Source organism: Pinus tabuliformis, chromosome 2_2, assembly GCF_031772625.1.
Source record: "Pinus tabuliformis cultivar Carrire ecotype Pingquan chromosome 2_2, CPIR1, whole genome shotgun sequence".
In the NCBI taxonomy this organism is placed as follows: domain Eukaryota; kingdom Viridiplantae; phylum Streptophyta; class Pinopsida; order Pinales; family Pinaceae; genus Pinus; species Pinus tabuliformis.
The window spans coordinates 723,362,658-723,374,156 of NC_142300.1; the positions used below are offsets into that span (position 1 = coordinate 723,362,658).

Sequence of the window (11,499 nt, forward strand, 5' to 3'; positions counted from 1 at the left end):
TGGGCAAGTACAAAGATAAAATTGGTTGTGATGTGATGCCAATGGACGGGTGTCACATATTGCTTGGAAGACCTTGGCAATATGACAGAGGAGCCATACATGATGGGAAGAGAAACACCTACAAGTTTGGAAATGATGGTGTTAATCATACATTGTTGCCTTTGCAAGAAGAAGATGTGTCGGGGCAGAAGACTAGTCCAAAAACTCTGTTACTTGGAGGGAAGGAATACTTGAAGCAGATTGAAGAAAATGAGGTAAACTTTGCTGTAATTTGCAAGCCCAAGGTAATATTGACTTCTACTAAAATTTCTGAATTACCCATTGAAATTCAAGAAACGCTAGAGAATTATTGTGATATTATTGTTGATGATTTGCCTAATGAATTACCGCCAATTCGAAAAATCAGTCATCATATAGATTTGATTCCTGGAGCAAGCTTACCTAACAAAGTAGCATATAGAATGACTCCTGCAGAAAATGAAGAAGTTAAGAAACAGGTGCAAGAATTGCTTGACAAGGGGTTGATCAAAGAAAGCCAGAGCCCTTGTGCAGTGCCAACAGTGCTGAGCCCGAAGAAAGATGGAGGCTGGAGAATGTGTACAGATTCAAGAGCCATCAATAAGATTACAATCAGGTATAGATTTTCATTACCCAGAATTGAAGTTTTAATGGATTGCTTGTCTGGCGCAAAATATTTTTCAAAGTTAGATCTTAAAAGTGGCCATCATCAGATAAGGATAAGAGAAGGGGATGAATGGAAAACCGCTTTTAAGACCAATGAAGGATTATATGAGTGGACAGTGATGCCTTTTGGGTTGTCCAATGCACCAAGTACATTCATGAGGCTTATGAATGAAGTTCTTAAAGAATTCATTGGTAAATTTGTAATAGTATGTCTGGACAATATATTAGTCTATAGCAGGTCCAAGGAGGAGCACTTGAGGCATTTACATTATGTCTTACAGAAGCTACAACAAGAAAAATTATTGTTGAATTTGAAGAAATGTTTATTCATGAAAGAGGAGCTGGTGTACTTGGGATTTGTTATCTCAGCTGAAGGATTAAAGATGGATCCAGAAAAGATCAAAGCAATTGTGGAGTGGCCTTCACCCAAGAGTATTTTTGAGGTAAGGAGTTTTCATGGTCTTGCTAGTTTTTACAGAAAATTCATTAAGAATTTTAGTAAGATTAATGCACCTATTATTGAGACCATAAAGAAGGATAAACAACCATTTAAGTGGACTGCTGAAGCAGAGAGAAATTTTCAGCTGTTAAAGAGGAAAATAACTGAAAAGCCTGTTTTGGTTCTTCCTGATTTTAACAAAACTTTTCAAGTTAAGTGTGATGCTAGCGCAGAAGCAATTGGAGGGGTTTTAAGCCAAGAAGATAGACCAATAGCTTATTTCAGTGAAAAGCTAAATGATGCCAGAAGGAAGTATTCTTCTTATGATAAGGAGTTTTATGCAGTTGTGCAGGCACTAAAGAAGTGGAGGCATTATTTAATGTCGAAGGAATTTATCCTTTATTCAGATAACCATGCATTGCAGTTTATAATGCAGCAGCCAAAACTCAGCCAGAGACATGCTAAATGGGTAGAGTATCTTCAAGGCTTTCATTTTGTGTTGAAGCATATAACTGGACAATCAAACAAAATCGCAGATGCCTTAAGTAGGAGAAGTGTATTGCTGCAAGAAAGTCAAATCCAAGTGTTGGGTTTTGATTTTCTTAAAGAATTATATGAGACCGATCTAGATTTTAAAGAGGCATTTGAGGCTTGTAAGAATCCTGTTTTGGCGGACAGGAGCAAGTGGCTGGATTATTTTATACAAGAGGGACTGTTATTTAAAAAAAATCAGCTATGCATACCCAACTGTTCAATGAGAGAGAATTTAATCAAAGAAAAGCATAGTGGTGGACTTGCAGGACATTTTGGTAGAGAGAAAACCTTTGAACAGCTCAACAGATTTTACTTCTGGCCGAAAATGAAATTGGAAGTAGAGAAGTATGTAAGAAATTGTAAAGTCTGCCAGTATGCAAAAGGAAGGAGCCAGAACATAGGATTGTATATTCCATTACCAATTCCAGATAGGCCTTGGGATATGGTAAGTATGGATTTTGTGCTAGGATTGCCAAAGACTCAAAGAGGCTATGATTCAATTTTTGTGGTAGTGGACAGATTTTCAAAAATGGCACACTTTATTCCATGTTATAAAACTAGTGATGCTTCTCACATTGCTAACTTGTTTTTTAAAGAAATTGTAAGATTACATGGATTGCCCAAAAACATTGTTTCAGACAGGGATTCAAAGTTCGTTGGACATTTCTGGAGAACACTATGGAAGAAGCTGGGATCTAAATTAAATTTCAGTTCTGCCTATCATCCACAAACTGATGGACAGACTGAAGTTGTAAATAGAAGTTTAGGCAATCTTTTAAGGAGCTTTACTACAGAACATCCAAAGCAATGGGATCAAGTGTTACCACAAGTTGAATATGCATATAATGATTCACCCAACAGGAGCACAAGACAGAGCCCATTCCATATTGTTTATGTAATGCACCCAAGGGGAATATCTGAATTAAGGAATTTGGGAAAAGAAGAAATGGGAAGTGCAGAAAGTGAAGACTTTGCTTCAAGAATGCAGACGATACATGAAAAGGTGAAACAGCAGCTACAAGACAGCAACATTCAATATAAAACTAGAGCAGACACAAGGAGAAGAGAAGTGAACTTTGAAGTTGGAGACTTAGTTTTAGCACACCTCAGAAAGGAGAGATTTCCAAAGGGAGAGTATAATAAGTTAAAATCTAAGAAAATTGGACCATGTAGAATACTGAGGAAATTCTCTGCAAATGCTTATGAAATTGAAGTACCATCTGGTGTGGGAATATCACCAATTTTTAATGTTGCAGACTTGTACAAATATGAGAATGAAGCTGCAGATGATACAGCACAGGATCAAAAGACTCCCGAGATTGACTGGGTAAAACAGTTACCCACAGCCAAGGATTTACAGCCAGAAAGAATTCTGGATAAGAAAGTGTATAAGAAGACAAGGGCACGAGAGTATTTCCAGTATCTGGTGAAATGGAAGGGACAACCGATCGCTGAAGCTACTTGGGTTACAGAAGACGTTCTACAGAAATTGGGCAAATCTATAGATGAGTTCATGGACAGGAGCCCATGAAGAATTTTGTCCTCATGAGTCTGATGCAGGAGCATGTGACTCAGAGGGGAAAATATTCCAAATTATTCAAAAAATCCAAAAACATCTACAGGCAAGGGAGTGGGGTCCTTTAGCCTGCAATTTCTATGTTTTTTTTTAGTTAAAAGATAGAATAGAATCTAGCAATAAAACATGCTATTTATGCTCAGCTGTAACAAAGCTTTTCAAGCTTTAAATCAATCTGTAAAGCATGCTTTTCTTTGTATCGGATAAGGACCGAGAAGGCCTATCCTTAGTTATAAATAAAGAGGCAGCGAAGCTCTCAAGGAGGGAGAGAAGGGGGGAGAGAAGAGAGGAGTGAGTGCCAAGCATTATTATTGAAACTTTTCTCTCGGCGTTCTTAATCCAATGGGTTCTGGTAATATGTATGCATAATTTATCACTTTGTGTATTGACAGTGTGAAATTGTTTTACTGTTTCCGCTTGATACACCTGCTGTCTAAACTGGCGTTTGGTCATTTTCCTTTTCATTTATGTGTCCACAGGCCTTAATTACATTTTCGCAAATATTTCAGTTTACTTTAAAATTCATACATTAAGCGGCACTGTAGCGGACGTCAAAAACTATTTATATTGGTTCATAACCCATCGGGTCCGAACCAAATATCGCGTCGGAAGGGAGAGAGGCCTTAACATTGCGAAAGCTCCGATATCCCGGAGCTGATTTGTTATAGAGTTTGGTTTATAATCTTTTTGGGTCCGAAAGGAACCCTCGGCACAGTTAAGTTGGAGAGCTCCGAAATCCGGAGCCGAAATATAATATATCACAGTTAAATGGTTTCGGCGGGTCCGTAAGGTCCATTGTGTTAACAACCGCCGACGGAAATCGCCGAAAAGGCTGGACCCGAAATTCCTATAGAACGGCTCAGAAAGGGGTCGTCGGGTCCGTCAATTCGGAGGTGGAAGGGCTGTCAATTGTGGCGATCGCCGATAACTGGACCCAGCGAAGTTATTAAAGACTGCATATAAAATATCAGGTCCGCAAGCTTTGCTTTAGCGATCGCGATACATATCGGACCCGAATTCAATATAGAGACGGTAGAATAAGGACATCGGGTCCATGGCATATCGAGCATTGCTCCATATAATCCGCCGATATACCAAAGGGATAGTGAGCGCCGATATAAGGAAAAAGGGGAAATATAAAAGCGCGACTGTGTGTGTGTTAAAGTAATTCTTTAGAATTACTGCCCGATAGATTATATTGTGTAAGTCCTCCATTTGCAAAGCGATCGCCGATAGTGTTGGGGGTATAACCCTTCTTATAAGACCTCCGATAGTGTGTTGGCATAATTCTTTGAGAATTACTGCCGATACAGATAAAGCCACTGTTTTGCCAATTTGAAATTCAGAGGGATAATGAGACTATCAGTTAATGACTGATACTAAAGAAGGGGCAGAAAGAGAAGTTGATCAAGACATAGAAGAACTTGCTGGCAGATTAGTGAGATTGTCTCTAACGCCTGCAACCCCGCCATCACTCTGCCCTCCTTAGGGAGTTCCAAAGGGAAATTTGTAATCATTCTTGGGAAGCATCTGTTCAACCGATATTTTTCGTCAAAATCCGGGCTAGATATTTGAAGAATGGCAATGGATCCTTTGTTGAGCACTGTGCAGTAGCTGCTTGGCATGCCGGACGAGCTAGAAAAGCTCCTCAACGCTCCAACCCGCTCTTATGTGCATGACACGAAGGCCATGGCTTCCACTCCTCTGGATGTTAAAGGATACCCAAACTCTGGCAAGCAAAAGAGGAACGAAAAGGAGGAAGAAGCAGAGGTGAAGTACATTTGCATGGAGCGTAAGGTGGGGAAATTCATGAGAAAATTCACTTTGCCTGCTGACTGCAATGTAGAGGCCATTTCTGCTGCCTGTCAGGATCGAGTGTTGACTGTTACGGTTCCCAAGCTTCCTCCACCAGAGCCGAAGAAACCTAAGACTATTGAAAGGCACGGTATTTTTTCTCTGGTCTTCAAGAGATTATCCAAATATATTACACTAACAGATAAGTAATTGTATTCTTTATAGAGAAGAATAAGTTGTTTTTTGGATTGTTGGAAAATATCATGTTGTTGCGTTTTGCATGTAAAGATTGATTATTTTATATGTTTTCTTGGTAAAGAAAATACATTAATGCATGCAGTTAAAGATTGATTATTTTATATGTTTTCATGGTAAAGAAAATACATTAATGCATGCAATTAAAGATTGATTATTTTATATGTTTTCTTGGTAAAGAAAATATATTACCGCATGTATATATATATATATATATATATATATATATATATATTCTTGGTAGAGAAAATATATTACTACATGTAGCTAAAGATTGTTATTACTATATATAGGAAAAGATGGTTATTATATATATTTGCAACATTAAAAGATAAGTAACATTTATTGTCTCTATATAACATGCATATGTGTTTATGTAAGAAAATATAGATTGAATTCTCTTTTCTTAAAAAGGGATTTCGTAGTCGTTTTCCTAGAAGTGAATATAGATTAAAGAGGGTAATTTGTGAAATATTCTCATGGGTAGAGAGTTATATTGAAAAACAACACTTAGTTATGAGAAAATATAATAACATATGCATAGATAGAGATAAGTCATAGGAACCTTCTTGGAAAGAATATATCTTTTTATGCATGAAAGATAAGTTAATGGTGTTAAACCCTTTGCAAGAGTTTACAAAAGTTACATGTTTTGGTGAGTAAAAAGGTAAAGGATTTGCTTATTGCATATTGGGTAGTTTGATTTATTTGCATGGTTTAATGCATAAATGTTTACTGTTATTATTATCTTAGTTCTTATGTGCAAAAGAAAAGTTGATTATGATACTTTGTTGAAAACAAATGCATGAGGACTTCGTTGTGATACTTTCATGGAAACAAATGCATAATAACTTTGTACATAAATGATAGAGAAACTATGTTGGGTTCTTGAAAAATAACTATGTGAAAAGAACACATATGCAAAAGCATAGAAGCAATATTTTATTACATGTATGGAGATATAACTATTGTGTTATATATTTTAAAGAGAAACAAGGATTTGAGAACTATTGGGTTAGATCTTTTTAAGAGAAATATGCATTATTGTGAATAAGAATTGTGGAAAGTAAAACAAGTATTTACTTGAATATATGTACTAGTTAATTATTATGCCAAGCTTGTTAATTATTCGTGCACAATGTTGTTAGAAGAAGCATGTTGTGATATTATATTTACAACTCATGCACAGGAGTAGATGTTAAAAGATCACTTTTAGAGACTGATTATTGATTGATTAATATTGTATCTAATCTTGTTTCCAAAGCTTGTTGATGACAACAATGATAGGAAACGATGGCAGTTTGTGTCAAAGAAAAATGATGTTTAACATTGTGGTAGGTAAAGAACTAACGGTCCATGCTCATGAGTACGAGTTGCGGGATTGTACATTGATAGAACAATCATGCCACAAGGATGTAGAGAGTGGTGATATGTAAGTAAAGGGTTTCATGGAAAATATAATATATTTTAGCTAGTTATGTGACATTTTAATGATATTTCATTGTAATATTTCATAACAATGGATAAGGGATGGAATCCCTTATAAGCCATTGAGTGAGGGGTGAAAAACCTCACAAGCATTTAATAATAAAATTAAACGTTTGTTGGTTTTCACCCTACGAGGTTTCCAGGGTATATCGGTGTTCAATGATGTGATTGCTTATTGTGTCAGATTGATGGTGTTGAATCCTTGATGATGTTGATTCCTTATTTGATGTGATAATCATAATGTCAAGTATGTGATTAAAGAATATGGTTAAGGGAATCATGAAATGGATGCAAGGTTCATAAGACAATTTATGTTAATATACTACAACAGTGGTTGTCAATGGTTATGCAACTTACTGTCCTCTATTGCAATTTACTTTATGTACTAATGAACATTATATCTAATGGTTAATGAGGAATGTGGAGTAGTGATTTTGGATAATTACTTGTGGGCATTTGTGTAAAAAAAATTCTAATTATGTGCTTTTACATGTGAGGTTACCGGGGTACGTTACATATATTTTTATGTGATAATATAATATCCTGCATTTTTCTTCCTAAAAAAAAAAAAGTCAAATAATTGGGAGCGATAAAATCAAATAACAAAGGGCTTGGATGTGCATGGAGCCTTGAATTTACGAGCAACGCCTTTTTGTTAACGTAAAAAAATTGGGTAAAAACTTTTAAATTAACATAAATTTAAATTGAACTTTCAATTAAGGGTTTTTATAATTTAGAAAAATAAATAAATAAATAAATATAAAAAAAAAAATCAAAGTTTAATAACAATTATTTTTTATTAGAAATTAAATATACAAACTATTTTTATAATTTACTTTAAAAAAAATATTACATATTAGTAGAGTAAATTTTAAATAGTTGGTAAATGTTGATACACATCAATCTATAATATGTATTAAAACACTTGTGTATAAGTCTTAGTCGCTAAAATTAAAAATAACTAATTTATTAATATTATTGTTATTATTAATGATAAAAATTTAGTATATAAGTTAAACATATATACATTTTTAAAAATGTAAAAAGATTCTTAACTCACCCCACTTTACTATGTGGATTTTAAATATATAAATAACTTTTGTTACAATTCCATGACTCATCAATACCATAGGGCCAAAAAACCATAACTCATTTCATATGACACTTGTTCATATGGTATTTTGATTTTAATCAATGATTTTAATTAAAATACCAAAAAAGACATAACTACTTTGAAAATAAGTTGCAGCTTTGATTTGTGTATACTATGAAGAATATTGTAAAATATTCTATGGAGATTAAATACATACAATCTACCTAATAATTATTTATAATTAAATTAAAATTATATAAACTCTATTCCAAAATAAAGATTTGTAACGTACCCCAGTAACCTCACATGTAACCACTATTGTAGTATATTAAAATAAACTGTCTCATGAACCTTGCATCCATTTCATGATTTCCTTAACCATATTAATTAATCACATACTTGGTCATTATGATTATCACATCAAATAAAGATTCCTCATCATCAAGGATTCAACATCATCAAACTGATACAAAAGGAAATCACACCATGGAACAATGATATACCCTGGAAACCCCGTAGGGTGAAAACCAGCAAACGTTTAATCTTATTATTAAACACTCGTGAAGGTTTTCACCCCTCACTCAATGGATTATAAGGGATTCCATCCCTTATCCATTGCTATAAAATATTACAATGAAATATCATTAAAGTGTCATAAAACTAGCTAAGGCTATTACATTTTCCATGAAACCCTTTACCTACATATCGCCACTTGCTACATCCTTGTGGCATGATTGTTCTATCAATGTACGATCTCGCAACTCGTACTCATCTGCATGGACCATTAATTCTTTACCTACCACAATGTTAAACATCACTTTTCTTTGGCACAAAGCATCATCGTTTCTTGTCTTTGTTGTCGCCAACAAGCTTTGGCAAAAAGATTAGATGCAATATTAATCAATCAATAATCAACCTCTAAAAGTGATCTTTAACATCTACTTATGTGCATGAGCAAGCATGACATACTAATTAACTAGTACATATATTCAAGTAAATACTTGTTTTACTTCCACAATGTTTATTCATACTAATGCATATTTCTCTTTAAGAGATCTAACCCATTAGTAATACTAAAATATATAACATAGTCATTATATCTTCTTACATGTAATAAACTGTTGTTTCTATGCTTATGCACATGTGTTCTTTTCACATAGTTATTTTTCAAGAACTCAACATAGTTTCTCTAACATACAAAGAACATATCTCTATAACACAATGACCATTCTTTGTGCATCCAATAGCTTATCTTATTAGCCCTTCTTTAATGTATGCAAAACATATTCCCTTCTCTAGAATTCTACCATCATTTCATGTAAACAATTACTTACTTCTTTCTTAAAAGTAAGTCATTATGACCTCATTTCTCTATCTTCCTATATGTAGGTTTCTCATGCTACCCTTTCAAGAAATTATTATAGATACCCATCTTTATGCATAAAAATCAAGAAACAATAACATGGTTAACTTAACCTTTTATGCACTACAATCAAGAAGTCGACCCAACTCATCTAGCAAGACAATCTTTTCAAGAGATTAATATTTTCAAGAAAGCTAACATCGATTATTATCTTCAAGAAAGTTAACATAATACTTTCTCCAGGTACACACAAAATCATATTTCCAATATCACAATAGCTACCCTTTTTTGCATGTAACATGTATTTTTCCTAACACAATTACTTTTACTTCAATGCACATAATCTTTTCATGAAAGAAGTATGGAATCTTGTTCTTGTATGTACACTATTCTTATGTGTCTTTGAAGGAAAGAACCTCTATTTTTGTTTTTCAAGAGATTTCTCGTAAAAGCCATCATTTTCATACATGAAGTATGCACACTTTTCTAAAAAGAAAACTATAGAAATGAATATCTATGTGCCTAGAAGCACATCATTAGCTAATTCTATCATGCATGTAATGCATAATTATTTCACAAGAAACTTAGAAATTAGCTAGTATCACAATGCAATTAGCATATATCCCTTTTCAAGAAACTTTTATTAAATAAAAATACATATTTTAATTCAAGAAAACTTGGCCACTTTTCACACTATGTCCTCAGGAAGTTTATATGCCTCACCATCTTTTCTCAAGAAGATATTTTGGCTATTTAGCAAGGATTTTATTCCAAGAAAATGACAAGTGACCCAGCATTTCACACACAAGACTCACATGTAGTCTTTCTAAGAGGAACTACATATTTTCTTTATAAGAAAAACTACATATTTTCTTAGCTTTTAAGTCCACTCATTTTTCACATTCTTCTTTGCATACTATTATGCATATATTATCTATATTTGGTAAGAAATCCTTCAAGAAGATACCCAAATAAAACATACATATATTTTTCTTCAAGAAAGCGAGCAAGTTACTTATCTTTTCATGGGATTGAGCATCCAACAGTGAAGGCAATGCAGCCTGAAACAATAAGTTCTTGATTTTCTGCTACGGTTTTGTCTAACAGTGGCAAATGCCGAAACAGATCCGTTTCTTCACAAATGCCATTGAAAGAGCGTTTGGACTCCCGGACGTCAGAGGAGTCTGGCAGAGCCTCCGGCTCTCGGCAGCGCTTTCTGAGTGTGGCCGACATGATTGAACGACGGCCTAGAGATTTGAACACGGAACATAATGGTGGTGATAGTTCGGCTGCAGCGAAGAGCTACTCTGCCAATATGAATAACAGAGCAGATATGATACAAGTTATATCAAGATTGGCTTTCTGTAACTCTGGGGAAGCTATATACTTATATAGCTGTGCGACCTGACTTTTTTTGGAGTCTGCCAAATGGCAAGGGAGGTTAAAGAAGAGCATGGAAGATTGGAGACGGCAGGCAGAGCTCCTGTCTGCTATCCATTCGTTTCTCATTCAGTTTCACAAGAATCAAGAATCAGTTTAATAACTAATTCGTAATTTTAAAATTACTTTCACACAGAGTTATTTACGATAGGGATATTACATACTCCCCCCCTTAACAAGAACACCATCCTCTATGTTCATCTCTAGTTGGAACTTTAGATTTTACTCATGATATAACCATCTAAACGGAAAAAAAAGTGATCCTTCCTCTTTAAAATCAAAAATTTTATTCCAAGAAATGACAATAAACAAAAATAGTAATGCTATAACATAAGAAAATCAATAGTTATAAGCATTTATAACTACAAACATATGCAAGTTCTAATTGCCATCACTTGGCCCTTATTCAAATTCAAAAACAAAACCATTACTTACCAATTGCTCTTGAAAATCATAAGCACTTTCACGTAAGCATTTTAATAGTGATTGAACAACCCATCAACCCTCCATGGTAAGTAACCTGTAATGTATGACTAACAAATCCAATCGCAGTAGTCATAATATTCTGAGTCAAATGAATTACTTTTAACTATCAATCAATTGTGCAATGTTAGATGATATTTAAATCACAGTACTCTTACAAGTACTTAAAGAGCACTAACACTAATCATCAAAATGATAAATCACTACTCCACATGCACACTGTATTAATTCTCACTAAAGACATCCACAAAGTACTTCTAAAAGTACCAAAAGAGCACCTAGCTCTCTAATCATCAAAACAGTGAACCACTGCATCAAGTAAAAAAAAATTGTCTTAGCCCCTACTAAGA

At 34.3% G+C, this 11,499-nt stretch overlaps 1 pseudogene; it reads left to right on the forward strand.

Moving 5' to 3' along the window:
• Positions 1 to 4,802: 4,802 nt before the first annotated feature.
• LOC149194704 (17.9 kDa class II heat shock protein pseudogene) lies at positions 4,803 to 10,634 on the forward strand (annotated as a pseudogene).
• Positions 10,635 to 11,499: the final 865 nt, after the last annotated feature.